A 12,446-nucleotide genomic window follows, 5' to 3' on the forward strand; every position below is an offset into this window, starting at 1 on the left:
ACCATGTTTTTCCATATGATTCATAAGTATGAATCATAATGAAATATATTTAAATAAAAATCTTTAAATGTGTAAATAATGCATTCAGTTTTCATAACCAAAAATAACCAGAACAAGCTAAATCAGCAAAGTGGCTAAATCCACCTGAATCCTACAGCTTTTCACCAGATTCTTTGTATTGCAGTCACGTGAAGGAATATTTGTAACACATGCTGTGCTGGGCATCCCAACAATTACATGGACAAATATCCACGGACTCATATGAAACCTATTTGTAGATATGAGCCAGCTTACTGTATCCTATATACGACAAATTTTAGTCACTGGTATAAAATGAAGAAGCCAGAATCAAACGTATTTTTGCAGCAAAACCAGTACCCTCTCTGATGAAAAGCAGCATCTCACCTTCTTTAGAGTGGTTAAGTACCAAAGTATGGCCCAAACCAGCAAAGACTACGCAAGTGTCTGCTCAGCTTTTGTGGCCAAAACATTCTGACACTCATGCAGGATCCAGTGGAGAAGAGATTTCTTAAAGAAGTCTTTCCAAGTGGCTTTTGCAGAGGTATGGGCAATGGGCAATAAGAAGCGTACACTGATTTTTCAGGAAGAAATGGTGGAAGCCAGTGTTCCCCAGCAGCCTCTGAGGCTCACTTGGCAAGCCAGCTCAAATGCCCCTTTGGGTCTCCCTTTGCTGCAGGACTGCTCTCATCTACCTTCAAAGCATGCTGAATCTTCACATGCAAAACATAAAGCCAGTGGAGTGTCATGTTCTCTGATCTTGGGGTTTTTTTCAAGTGATTCTTTTCCTACCATAGGCGCAGCCTGGTAGAGCACACTGTATCGCTTTCACATTAACTACAGTGACACTCAGACTACATTAACTTGACTGCTCCATGTATGTAACATAGATTGTTCCCCAACAGATTCTATTATACAGTAAAATCAACTATTTTCTCTTCACAGAAAAACTTTAAGGCACACAGGTTATGGTCTGTTTGGATCTGTCAAATTTGCAGGACAAGATACTCTGTAAATGAAACTATTTTCTGAGCTCACTCGGAAAGAAAACAAGCACAACAAACAAGGGCTCAATCCCCTTTGCACAGGAATTCACCATTTAATTCATGAGCTTTCTAACTCCCAGCTTTCTAATTCAGAGCTTTCTAACTCCGATTCATAATTCGTAACTCATTACTCGAAACTCACAAATCTTTGAGCAAAACAGGTACCTACTGACTGTGACAGTGCTCACCTTTCCTCCTCCATCACAGTGCAGGCATCCCTTGTATCACACTGGGAAGCATGAAAGCCTCAGCAGTCCAGCTCCTGTTATCCGCTTCCAAAATTTTCTGGATATGTATTTAGCCCTGCCATTGAGAAAACACATCAGTTTCAAGAGAAGAACAAAGAGGTTAAGGAACAGGATTATATACTTAAACAATATGGTATAAAACAAAATTAACAACGTGTTGTAGAGAATCGGAAACTTGTGAAAAAACCCCTCAACATACTGCATCAGAACTGACAAGACTGCAAATCAATCTGTTCCCTGATAAAAAGTCACTGTCCTTATGAAACATTGGCAGTACTCTTCTGCACTCTTTTTCGTATGAACTAAATACTTTTATTATTCCTTCATGAATGCTTTAGTCAAATTTCACTAAGTCAGTCTGAAATTCATGTATGGTTTCTTTCTTAGTTTGCAGGTACCAACGGCACAGAAAATGCCTTCAGAATTTGCCTTAATTTTCAACTCTACAGTCGGCTCAGGCTCAGTCAGCTCAGTTTCCTGCTGGGAACTGGAAGGAGCCTAAGCATTATACAGAGGTCAGAAACAAATACCATTTAATATGGAAACTCTCATTAAAAAAAAAAGAAAAAAGCAATGTAGACTGGACCCTGATTTTCAAATCAACATCACTTACTGTTATATATTTAAACTTTCCACTTTATGAGAGCTGAGCTGTCCATGATCTTGCCTTTTGCAGATTTATTTTCACTGAATCACAGACTGGTTTGGGTTGGAAGGGACCTTAAAGCTCATCCAGTTCCAACCCCCTGCCACGGGCAGGGACACCTTCCACTAGAGCAGGTTGCTCCAAGCCCCTGTGTCCAACCTGGCCTTGAACACTGCCAGGGATGGGGCAGCCACAGCTTCTCTGGGCACCCTGTGCCAGCGCCTCAGCACCCTCACAGTGAAGAATTTCTTCCTAATGTCTAATCTAAATCTATCATCTTTTCAGCCTTGCAAGTTATGAATTTTGTATTTCACTTTAGATGTAACAACAAATGTTCACGTGTGTCAGCTCTGCAGACTTAACTGATACTGAATTTCTAGCATTCTGCAGGGCTAGTCTAGAACCTACTAAGGGAAGGCAAAGAAAATCCTTCAAACAGTATCAATAAAGAAGAAACATTAATTTTGTCTTCTTTGCAAGCATGGCTTTCAGAGTAACATGCCAGACAAGCTACTGATGATGGTCTCCACTAAAGTGTTTCATATTCTAATCTTCAAGAAAGCCAGAAGGGAGCAGCACATACTGGCAACAAATGTGCAGTCAGGAGCCTGGTCCAGCTCTTGTTACTTATTTTTATTCATTTATTTTTAAAGAAAATTATTGTGTTCCATGTAACACTCTGATGTTCTTCATAGAAAAGTATTTTGCCAACACGTTGGCAAAATGTTGTGGGCCCTTTACAACAGCTTCCATTATTCCCTATTATTGAAAAATGTTAAAAGCAGGAAATTTGACTAACTAGCCTGACAGTAGACAGTTTTCATTCCATACAATTCCAAGAGGTTCTGAAAGAACAAACCTAAGAAAAACATAATTAGGAAAAAAGGAAAGTGTTATAAGCTGTTAATCAAAGATTTTATTTCAAGAAGACAGTACTGCCATTCTCCCACAGATGGTTATGTAGCTATTTGCCTTTACGTCTCAGCCAGGATAGTCAGTCAATAACTGCCAGGAGATCCCCTTTGCCATCTGTCATTACAGGTTATTCATAAACTTGATGGAAGGCTGAGGAAGATTCTGGGCAATCAGATGATTAAATGTTTGGTGCCTTAAATAGAAATATTAAAGAATAATTAAAACTGTCAGCCATTAGTGCATAAATACAAACATGCGTGCAAGTTTTTCTCATTTCCATTACAAGATTGCTGGAAAAATATTGAGGTGACAAAGATATATACCCCTGATGGATTATTCATGCCCGTCAATGCTTTCATTTCTCTGGGATGGAAGATTCAAGCTGAAAGCAGTATGATGAATAATTTTTATATTTCAAACTGCATATTTGCAATACAGTAAAGCTGCTGCTCTCGGTGTAGTTCATAGAAGAAGGGAAGGATCTAAGGGAACATGGAATTGTTCGATATTAATAATGATAATGTAGGATCATAGTAACTGTAATAACTTGCTTAAAGAAAGATCTTCTCTACTGTGCATTCAGTAAAAATAAAACTGAATAAGCTGCACACACAGTTCCAGCAAAGTGATTTTTAACTCTTATAAAAAAACACTTTAGAAACTTCCAGATTTCTCAGGAAATAGCACATTAGTTTCTACAAGCCCTGCCCATGGCAGGACCTTTCCAACCCTAAATATTCTATGATTCTATGATTCTAACCAAGCCTTCAAAACTAATCTAGCATTTGTGAAATGAAACTCCTCACTGAATTTTCTATGAAGCCACTTTGTAAGCTGGTTCTCAAAAACGAAAAGCAAATCCTAAGTACCATGTTGTATTCTCATTAACTGTAATCAATCACGACACGACCTGTATTCAGTCAGCAGAAGACCACCAGATCACACATTCTTCTGAGTGCAACTCCCACTTTGTCTGAAGGAGGGAAGCAGAGATATATCGAGTATCAAGGTCTGCACTGCAGCAGCGTAGCCACCACGACTTGTGCGTTTTGCCTACCTTTCTGCTGAAGCTGAGGAGCTGCATCCTTTGTATGTTTGAAACTGCAGCTGAGCTCATGCTAGACAGGGAGTGCCCAGGAAGAAACCTCTCTTGACACTACTCATCGTCCATCCTTAGATAGGACCACAACATCAAACAACAGAATGTTATTCAAATAACAGCTGAACATATATAACAATATTTACAGATAAACAGGATGAAAGATACAGAAAAAGTAACATTTTTTTTTTTTTACAGAAACCCTGAGATGGTTTAATTGTGGCCCAGAACAATCAAGATGTCTTGCTTTTAGTTATCCACACATTTTCCCCAGCGCTGGTCCCTCTTACCCCTATATTCACTGTACCCTGCATATAGGAAAGCTCACCTTATGGTAACCAGAGGATACCAGAAACTGCTCTTCTCTCATGCTAGTAGATGATAAACACATGCACATTACCCCAGAGAGAAACGCTCATTCACACACAGACAGCACCAGTGGCCACCTCCTGTTCCCCTCTCTGCCTGATCAGGATGAAGGTCCATTAGAGGAAAATACATACGTGCATGTACATCATGGCCCCAGCGGCTGGCCCTTAGATCCTCTCTGCTCCAGTTGCTTCATACAGAGACACAGACATGCAAACTGGTCTCTGTCAGCCCCAGACCCCATGGTCTCACTAGTAGCTGACTTGTACCTTCTGGTTCCTCCAGCAGCCCCGCTGTGACAAGCGTACTGACCATCCCTGCTTACACATGGCTCTCCCCTTTTATCCCCTTGTCCTTCTGTTTTCTCATACTACTTCCTCCTCAAACCACCTCAATCTTTCCCTTTCCCCATCTTAGGTTCCTCTACTAAACATCACACCGTGGGTATTTTACAATCCCCAAGTGTTCTTCCCCAACCTCACATGATATGCCCAATGCCCCCAGGCAGTAAACCCCTAAGTTACTGGCGCTTCCCCCATCTGCCATGGTGCTTCTATGCTGCTTTGAGACATGGAGAGGAGCCTTTAATCACATAACCTAATACAATCTGTTTAAAGTCCTAAAAATTATGATTAATGTATTGATCAAATTATTATTAGATAGTTAATGATTTATAGGTGTTTCCTCTAGAAGATTCAGGAAGTATACACAGGGGTGACTGAGATGCAGTTATTTCTATGTAGAAATCTGTCATATGTTCTTACTAACTGCTATTACATTCTTAAAGGAATTCACCATTTGAAACCATACTGAAGACAACAAAAGGGGGGGTTAACAGCAAGAAGTAATCCTTGAATTAGCATGCCAGAGCAGTTTTGAATAAAGTCACATCGTGAGAGAGTGATCAGGGACTCACTTTTGTCATCTCACAGGAACACTGAGTGTTCATTTAATTTCTTTTGCTCATGATACTTCAATTAAATCATGTCTGGGTCATCTCTTTTCCAGTCTTAATAATTACTATGGACATTTCTGATACAAGCTGCATCCTGCACTGTTTCATGCAATTTCAAGCTGTTAGTCTAATTAAGGAGTCATACATTAATGATGAAGTATCTAGGCAGCACGTGTGTATATGTTGCTCCAAATAAAGCAGCTAGAAATTTTTTCCTTGGTATTTAGTTGTGCCTCTTAGGCAATTCAGAATACCAAATACTAGCTTATAAGCACAAAAGTCATTGCTTTCTTGTCAAGTTTGTCCAGACAAAAAAAATACATCCAAGTACTCTGGATCATCACATTCCCAATAGTCAGCAGGAGGGAAGCTTCATTAGGTGGAATTGCTTTGTTCCTCACCTACTGCCTGTCTCCACTGCATGGCTTCACACACACATGATGCCAAACACAGTGGGAAGTGCCCTCTACCTCTTATACAGCTTGCTCTGATGTGCTGTAAGTTATTCTCACACTCTGGAAACCAACCACGATGTACTGTGCTCTGTGTCTCAGGGTGCGGGGAAACCACTGCTGATGTGCTACAGAATTACCTGTTCCTGGACAGTGGCTGTTTGTCTGGAATTGCCATGCCACTGTCTAGTCCCACGCACTTCGTTCAGACTGTATATCTGAAGAGTGAAAAGGAAATGCTCTGGTTAACTTATAGAGCTACTATGGGATTGTTTCAAGCAAAGTTAGCCGTTATTTTGCTTCATGAGTGAAATGTCTTCCATTTTGATTTATTAAGAGTACATGATTGGTGTAACTGCTATAGTAATTTTTCAGCTGTTGCTATCTTGAATTATTAACAACTGACAACCCAGCAGAATAACAACAACCATTTCCCTACAATCATGCGAATACATGAATTCTTTGCTCTGCCTACACTATATGCACCCTGCAATAAAAATTTCTCCAGTGGCTGAGGACTATCACTTCAGTTTCCTATAGCGTAAACCAGAAAAATCTACATGAAACATGAAGTAAAATGCTGATAAAAACTATTGGGTCTGACAAAAACATCTCTATACTAAGTTAAACAGAAAAGTATGAGTATCTTACTGGCATTAGAAATAGAAGAGTAAGTTTTCTAGACTTGACCAGGACAAATTTTAGTGAAGTCGCAGTGCTAATTCAATAAAAATACAGAAGACTTGATCCAGCTGAAAGTGAAGTTAAATAGAGACATAACAGAAGTTGTGCTGAATTTTGTCATTTAGTGCTACTATTCACTGAAAATGATAGCTTTCTGATCCAAAATCTCATGCCTTTTTAATTCAGTTATTTAATAAATATATTCCAATCCCTCTAATTATTTCATTCGCCTTTTTAAAGGAGCTTTTTCTTCATAAAAAGACAATATATTACTACAACTATGCAACAAATCTTCATCAAAGAAGGTTAACATGGCACAATATCATACTTTTCATTAAAATCAAATGTAAGCTATAACAAAGGATTTGGTTTAGGAAGACTAGGCATATAAATACCACATTAACTAAAATAATGCAGACTTTTATGCTAACATCTCATACAAAAATTGGTTTTAGTCAACTACAATTGATACCTCAGGGCAGTCCTGTGCCAATTAAAATATGAAGAGTAGCGGAAGTGTGCAATGCTCTTCAGAGCCGCTGCGTTGTCATGTATCAATGAATACTAAGATTAAAGGTCACTTTGTTTAAAGAAGCCTTTGTAGTTAAGAACAGAATGTATCATATAAAATACGCTAGACCACTGCGAACCCACTATATTTCTCACAGACCATCATAAATTCTTATCAGCTCTCGTCCTACTAAACTACTTTTGATAGCAAACAGCACTAAATGCAGAGTAAGGAATTGCAGACCTGGACTCAATATTAGGAACTAGTTTTTACAACAGATAACCTACATGTGAAACTAATTCTCAGTTAGTTCATGTTTCAGAATATATTTTTCTGGCAAAAAAAAAAGGTGAGTTTTATTAAGTCACATAAACATTATAAATTGATCATTTAATTTTTTTCGGGATGAAGACACAAAAACTATTGGAAGAAGGAAACAATTCCAAGTCACTCTGGGGAAAGAAAAGATCACAAGCAAAAGTTATAAGAAATCTTTTAAAGCAAAAATGTTGGCTCAACGCCACCACTAAGGACATAGTTCAAGCTTTTTAACAAAAGGGAAATCTGGGATGTTCAGGATTCTACTCAAGAAGCTAAGAAATGGTGGCATCAAATTGCCACAGCTACAGAGAAGCACAAAACCCCCGCAGAGGTGCTCGCTTCCACTGCTCAGTCCCTTCAATTCTCTAAGTAAAATTCAGGCTGTGTTGAAGTTAATGGCAGAAGGCAAGGAGAGGGAGAGAAAAAAAGCCTACCCCAAAAAAGCCCTGTGCAGATAACTGACAGGACTGAGCCTCATTCAGTTTTCTGAACTGTTCTTTTGCTCAAAGTTTCCACCAAGTAGGGAAACAACTTGTGCGATGCTTGTACACATATGTTTTCTGTATAGCCTCTGAGCTCTTAAGGTTGAAATCAGAAATACAATCCCCCAAGGCTGGAAATCCTGTGTGATAATTTTTACACTCCTGCAGGTATTCAAATGGAACAGCAGCCACATGATTATCTCCATAAATAGCTAATCAGATCAGTTATGCTTAGTAAAAACAAGTCAAAGTTTAAGTCACCGTGGAATATTCAGCCCTTTGCTTCAATGCATGAATGAGTTTGTTACCATAAAAATAACACATTTAACTACTAGCTGCTTTTCAGGGAAGAAAGCATGATGGAGCACGTTAGGCTTAGAAAATTAGATTGAAAGGTGAAATGAAACTAAATGAAGAACAAGTTTGGATCTTACCTTTCATGTCATGTAATGTGGAATTTATAAGCAGATTTAATTAAAGAACAGATGCAGAATGATCAGATTTCGGTCGTGACAGCACAAGCTCCTGCAGTGCTTAACTTTCTCTGTGTCATGAGACAAGTCTGATTAGAAATGGAGATCAGCAAGCTGAAGTTCAGGATTGTACTCACCATGATTATTTTGCTCCTGTGCTCTTAATTGCAAGCTTCCCAGCCTCCACACATTGTGTTTTCTTGGAATCCAGATGACCAGTAAGAAACATATACGGAAAGACTGAACAAATGTATTCATCATCTTAAATTCCCCTCCCTTCCCATCTGTTCTTCTCCCTTTTCCCACACTCTGAGGAGTTCGTGTGAGAAACCACAGGTCCTCCAGAGGCTGAAAAACAAAACAACAATTAATTTTACTGCAAACTTCCCTAAAAACTGTGCCAGGAGGAACAAAAGTCTTGGCAAGTTCTTGTTTTTATAAAGGACCCGAAGTGGCGGGAGAAAAGGAGGAAAGAAAGAAAACAGAGGCGGCTGGCTGCCTTTTTATAGGGTCAGCTTCTCTTGGAATCCTCCCCCAGGTCAGACTCGTTGCCAGGGGGATCTGGGGAGCCCCAGACCCGGTTCACATTGTGTCTGTGCTGCTGCCTTGGGGCAGTTTGCCAGGGCAGTTGATCTCTGCGGCCTCAGGCAGGCAACATAGGAAAGCATCCCCCACCTTGGTGGAGCAGGATCCCTGCTCTGCCCCCTGACATTTGCCCAAGGGACAACACGCTGCTCACCACCACCAGCCACTCAGCCTCCCTCCATTCCTTCTATCTTTTGAATTGTTTTGAAACACACATAAAAAGGGTCTCTTGACCGACACATCCTTTGCGGACTTTTACCTCTACTCCATCAATTAAGTTAGCCTGATTTAGTCTGCTTCTCTTCCCATCTTTATTATTTCCTCCTGAGTGCAGAGCACTGACCCTGAATTTATACCTTTATCACAAGGTCCTTCTGGTTAGTGAGACAATATGAAGACCTACCAAACATTTATGAGTTATGTTCAGATACTGTGGCAATACACAAGTACAGCAGCAGCTCTTGGAACCAGTAACTGCTGAGCCTTGCCAGGCAACTCCAAACTCCACTTATGCAATTTAACATGCCAAGAAATAAATCACAGTCTGTTGCACATGTTAGTTTGTGTATGGATTCTGCCATTCACACAAGTGTTCTATCCAGCCCCTTTTAATGCAATGGTTAACTCACACTCTGTATATATCACATTTACAGAAACTGTCCAGTTGCATTTAGACATACAGTTAATATAGACCATAAAATTAAATCACATTTCCTATGTGGTATTTCCCAATTAAATATAAAAACACCTAAAAACCTCTTTTGTTAAACATGTTTCCTTTGATTTGACTTAAACTATAATAAAGCTGTCAGTGTTTGTGCAGCACTTAAAAGGTTTCCTGATCCTTCCTCTCCCTGGAAGTCTCATCACCCAGTCTGGAATATGAAGCAGAGCTGCTGCATTAGTATTCACTGCGTGCATGGCAACACTGACCTTGTGTCTCAAGTGGTTTTAATATTTTAGAGACATGAGGATTAAGCTCCATGGGAACACAGAACGTAATAGCGACAGGGCAAGAAATGGTGGAATAAAAGATGAAAAAATAAAAAAATCACATCCTATGTGACAACACATCTACATTAAAAATAATTTTACTGTAAATCAAGTCGTTAACTATGCACTAAGTAATTAGGCAAACAGGGTCATCATTCTTTAAGTCTTTCAGAGAATGTTTGCTATGATTAGGGGGTAGATGATAGTGATAGCGATAGCTTAGGGGATAGCTGATGACTTTGTTTAGTTCCTCCATTACCTGCTATTTAATCCATGGATTGTCAAATGCCACCACTTTATGGGATGAATGACTTGGATCACAAGTACTCACAGTCCTTGAGCAGACAGCAAATACCTCATCAGCGAGATGGAATTTTTAAACTAGTTGTAGAGACCTATTTTGAAGTTCAGACTGTTTGACCTTCATCTCTCTGTCTTCCTGAATGTCCCGCTGTGAAACGGGATAAGAGCTGATGTAACATAGCTGTCAGAGTAAACTACAGGGATACAGCCACTTGCTTGGCCAATTCACCCAATGTGGCAGATGCCAGCACTATTCCTGCGTGCCACGTCTTTAATATAACACTAATAGAAATTGAAAGTCCCCTAGATCCTTCGAAGTAATGTATAGTTACGCGCAGAATTCTTTCATTCTTTTCATTGTCTGTATTCCAGAGCACCTTTGCCTTTTTTTGTGGTTTTTTTTTTTTTTTTTTTTTTTTTTTTGCCTTTTTTCCCCTCTTTTTAGTGGTTTTAGCAGTAGCACATATTCCTTTTGCCTTTTTCCAAGCCACGGGATACTTAGCACCAATACAAACAGCAGGGAACAGCAGTCTGTCCCCTGGCTACATCAGCCTAATCATCTATTAACTCATTTCTGAAGATGAACCAGCAGATTTTCCCCAAGACACAATCAAAGCCACAGAGAAAAGCAGAAAAAACCTTCTCAAGAACAGCATACTTTTAAAATTTATAAATAGAAACTATCATTTTTTTTCTTATTTCCCACCTCTTCTCTGTAGGAAGTATTTATGAACTTGCCCTCTTCAAATGGCTGGAAGGAATTTGGAAACCAGAAAGCCAAATTAGAAATTATGCAGAATAGTCACAAATTACAAATAACCCAGTGAGGAGTTTGGTCTCACGAAACCAAGATTGTTTTCTCAAAACAAGAACATAAATCAAGTTGTTTGATATCTATCACAGCTTGGGCTCAGACAGTAAGTTTCATGTATAAAATTAACAGCAATTTTACTCTTATTACAGTGTCAGGGCACACGGTTATGTTAAAAGTTAAAGCTGTTGCTTTTAATATGTTTTCTGGTACGGAAATAGGGACTTGCAATTCCTACAATATACGAAATGCTTTTATAACAACCAAATCCAAACCAAGCCAACTCTAAAGTTAACTGTGTTCTTTACCCCAGCATTTTAAAAAGTCCTAGAAATTCTGGCTTTTGCACATCACTGGTGTGAAGGACCCAGTCCCACCTTGGGCACCACAGTTTAGAACTTGGAGAACAGAGAACCACAACATCTCCTCGAGAACTTGCCAAGATTTCAGCCAAACTTTTTGAGAGCTTAATAAATAGCTAGCATGTTATGGGGTTTGGCTTTTAACTGCCATTTTTTGAGCTGGAAATGTAATGGAATTGGTATACCACTGTGCAATCCCACCTTGCCTAATAAATTAAATACTGCAATTGAAAATTAATGCATTTTTGATCCACTATTACAAATTGTTTCTATAACTCAGAACTCAACCTGCTATACTGCTGAGAGCAAGGATTGTTCTTTGGTAATTGAAATGAGTGATTACTTGTCAGGCACCAACATCAGTTATGTGAGTTTTCATTCCCAAACAGATTCTCAAGTGAATTAACTTCACTGACCTGAACCAGAGGACTCCAGGAACACCATTTTACATCTGCTTTAAGCACTGCCTCCCCCTTCTCTTGCTGTGAATAAAACTGATAATTGTCAGTCAACTAGTACATTCCTGAGAGCTATCATCCAGTCAGAGCTGAAAGACTCCTATGCCATGTGTCGCAACCCATGGGCCTATGAATTAACCAGAGTGCTAATAAAATGCATTATATTTCTTACAAATGGAGCTGAGCTGATGGACTTTTGGGGCTATTATGCAAATAAGGACTTACAATTTCTTAAAAACAAAATCATTCAACAATAGCATTTTAAATGCTTCTGCTGCCAAGGCAGCTTTCATAATAGCACATGCAATTTGTTAACCATTCAAAATCCCTTGATTTCAAAGCACACAGTATTTGTGAGCTATGATATTCATAATGTTCCTTCCTCTCTGATATGTTCCATCTGAAAATTTCCTTATTCATTACAAAGATGGATATTTTCAACATTCACCCAGTTTTAGAGAGAGGGGAAAATCAATGTTCTCGAAAATGAAGTGATGCCTCATTGACAGTATGTCATTAGGATAATCAGAAATAAACTTAGGCTTCTGTCTGAACCCAGGACAGCTTCCTTGTCAAGCATTTAAATATTAAATAGGCTGCCTCTCTTCATTAGAAAAGGATTTCTTTTGTTAGTGAAATGTGTCACACTCGATGTATTCAAATTCCTTCACAAGCTATAGGTAAACCTTACAATGCAGTATCTTAATCTCCATCG

General features: G+C 39.1%; 1 protein-coding gene across 17 annotated transcripts in view; it reads right to left on the minus strand.

The window, feature by feature from the left end:
- The window catches only part of DNAH14 (dynein axonemal heavy chain 14), a 48,916-nt gene extending 40,251 nt beyond the window's left edge, over positions 1–8,665 (minus strand). For 12 of the 17 annotated variants that reach the window (XM_030499309.1, XM_030499305.1, XM_030499303.1 and 9 more), the window contains exons 1-6: positions 8,357–8,665; positions 5,889–5,966; positions 3,931–4,045; positions 3,743–3,846; positions 3,197–3,355; positions 1,253–1,367 (exon numbers count right to left, since the gene is read on the minus strand). The gene's annotated coding sequence lies outside the window, so the exon portion shown is untranslated. Of the gene's footprint in view, positions 1–1,252; positions 2,015–3,196; positions 3,356–3,742; positions 3,847–3,930; positions 4,046–5,888; positions 5,967–8,180; positions 8,323–8,356 lie in introns of those variants that run through there. The other 5 variants (XM_030499297.1, XM_030499295.1, XM_030499302.1 and 2 more) reach the window with 5 other exon arrangements.
- Between the last annotated feature and the right edge of the window lie 3,781 nt (positions 8,666–12,446).

Source organism: Strigops habroptila, chromosome 10 (assembly GCF_004027225.2).
Source record: "Strigops habroptila isolate Jane chromosome 10, bStrHab1.2.pri, whole genome shotgun sequence".
Lineage (NCBI taxonomy): Eukaryota > Metazoa > Chordata > Aves > Psittaciformes > Psittacidae > Strigops > Strigops habroptila.